The following is a 2894-nucleotide window of genomic DNA, read 5'->3' as shown; positions in this document are numbered from 1 at the left end:
GATATAAGTCTCTCGAAACATGCAAGTCAAGAAATTTTGAATTTTCTTTCATTGCACATTAAGGAGAGTAAACAGAGTTTGAAACCTGCCAAATGAAGCTTACCACTCATGTGATCCCATCGTTGATAGGCACCGTTGAAATAACCGAGGGAACATTCTTGTTGATGCTTGCCAATTCTATCTCACTATAAATTTCAATGAGATGTGAGGATTTGCACAAGCCAAGCAAGGCCATCGTTCAGTAGCACCCAGCCTAAAAGAGGAAGAAACACACCAGGAAGCCAACCTCGGAGGCATGAGAATTCATGTAGGTGCGCACAAAATTCAAATTCAAATTTCAAATAGAGACAATGAAGGGACGAGAGGCCAGTGGCGCGAGGAAACGCCTATTTCCAACTCTATAGATCCATTAATGCACCCTTATAGTACCTGCTGCAACTCCCGAAACTCTCGGCAACCCATCCTTGACGTCATCTTGACAGTACCATGAGGATGCATGTTATTTCATGACCATTAGTTTTCCGACAGCTCTATTTTTCCGAGCAATCGAGACTGGTCATAAAAAATGGATGGATCATGCTAGTCATCGAGTTGGGCCATCACATAAACATGATGGTATATATCCATGTGGCATTCGTTTTGCCAAATAAATATAACATACGATACAATAAATATAACATACGCATTTAATGGCACCCTCGTTTGAATTTGAAAACCCGCCCAAATGATATTTAAATTTCTATAATCGTGCTCAACCGATGTTTGACGGGAAGGTGCACCACCCTAGCGGGCCATCGCCGAGCTCAGAGTTCAAGCATTCATCGATTCTTGCAACTATCAAGAAAATGTTCAATCTCTCTACCAATTTTCTCACTCACAGAAATGCCCAGGCTGGAACTTTCGAAGGCGTGGTGAGCTTGCGGGATAGTCCACGGACTGATTGCCCAGGTACTTGATTCCCCAGCGTTTGTTTATTGGTTGTTTTTTATTCGAACCTGGGCTGATTACATAATTTCGTTTGTCCAACTTTTGTTTATTTGTTGGTTGTGATTCAACCCTGAGCTGATTGCATAATTTTGTTTGACCAAATTTTGTTTACTTGTTAGTTGTGATTCGAACCTAGGCTGATTGCATTTTTTAATTTGGCAGAGGTGTTGCCGGATGTACAGCAGGGAATTGCCAGGAAGCTGACATCAGGTGATGGGGAACTAAGCAAGTTTCAGCAGGAGGTAGTTCAGTTGGCTACAGTTCTGAATGGAGATCATTTGCTAAACAATTTTCCAAACCAGGGAATGTTTGGGAGGTCGATGAAGGTGAAGCAAGCAGCACAGTATGTTGAGAAGGGCATGGCACGCTTCATGGAGGCAAGTATAGACGCCTTAAACCTTGGGGTATCAGATTTTGCGATCGTCCATATGAAACCTTCGCTCACATCCAGAAAAACCAACCCCTGATATGTAGCGCTGCTTTACCTATCAAAAACTGGTGTTAATTGCTGAAGCCCTCCATAGGTACTTGCAGCAAATTTCTGCCCAGGTGTATGGCCTCTGTATTTCTAATATGATTTCTTAAATGGAGTGTAAATTTCTGCCCAGGTGTTTGGCCTCTGTATTTTTGGGACAAACATAACATGAAAATTTATGTGAGTTATTTTTCCCAACCAGTTTGAGTAAAGAGTTGTTTGGCATTTTTTGGTTGAGTGTGTTTATTAAAATTTTTGGTTATTTGAATGGGTTAAATTTCTTTGAAGATTTTTCATAAAAATTTTGATTTTTTCTTCGAACAAAATATAATTTATTATAACTTTTAAATAATTAAATAAAATATATTTATAATTTTAAATCATAATATTTTATAAAAGTAGTTTTACATGTATTTGTATTAAATAGTTTCATTTATTATTTTAATGTTAAATAATATATTATATTTTTTTGATTTAAAATAATTTTTTAATATTATGATGGTCATTTATCATTAATTAGTTAGTATGGTTGGTATTATTTTTCTTATTAAAAAATTATTATAAACTTTGAACATAGCTATTATTTTGACACCATATAAATAATGTGACATTTTTTCACATTACTAAAGCAAAGCACTTTTAATAGTAGTAATTTTGTAAGTAGAATCTAATTTGGTTACATATATTTATAATATAAAAAAAAATTAAATTCAAATAAAATTTAAAAAAATAAGATTTATGAGTGTAAAATAGATGGTGGGAGGGTGTTTTGTTAAGACATTTCCTAGTGAAAGGTTACTGAAAATTTTATGGGCAAAAATCTATTCATATTAAGAGCTGGTATAGGTACAATTCTTAGAGTAATTTTAACTGTCATCTCGGGACACACATTAATTGTGTATTAGGTATCTCAGTCATCTCATATCGAGGTTCCGAGTCTACACCAAGGTCTATCATCGAGATAAAGTTCTAAATTATTTACAATGTTTAATTAATATTATATTAAGAATACAAGAAATTTGATACATTAATTGTGTATTAAGTATCTCAGTCATCTCATATCTACATTTTGAGTCTACACCAAGACCTATCATCATGACAAAGTTCTAAATTATTTACAATGTTTAATTATATTATATTAAAATTACAAAAAAATTCAATAAATGAATAATAGAATATATTATTAAAATACTAAATTATACGTTTAAATTAGAATAAAATTAACTAAATTTATTAACTACAATTATAAATATGTGGAACATCTATAAATATTAAAAAGATAATGTTTCAAGTTATAATGTGGAACATCTATAAATATTAAAAAAATAATGTTTCAAGTTATAATTTAATGGTGCAGTTTTTGAACACAATAAATGATATGGAACATTAGTTAATAATATTAGTTTTGAGTATGATAATAATTCATAGTTTA

At 32.8% G+C, this 2894-nt stretch overlaps 1 pseudogene; it reads left to right on the top strand.

The window, feature by feature from the left end:
* The first annotated feature begins 758 nt into the window (after positions 1–758).
* On the top strand, positions 759–1454 carry LOC149259595 (non-specific phospholipase C6 pseudogene; annotated as a pseudogene).
* The last annotated feature ends 1440 nt before the right edge of the window (positions 1455–2894 follow it).

The sequence above is a fragment of the Pinus tabuliformis genome, chromosome 6 (genome assembly GCF_031772625.1).
Source record: "Pinus tabuliformis cultivar Carrire ecotype Pingquan chromosome 6, CPIR1, whole genome shotgun sequence".
In the NCBI taxonomy this organism is placed as follows: Eukaryota; Viridiplantae; Streptophyta; class Pinopsida; order Pinales; family Pinaceae; genus Pinus; species Pinus tabuliformis.
Note: the sequence above shows the minus strand (reverse complement) of the source record. Positions and strands in the feature narration are given on the sequence as shown.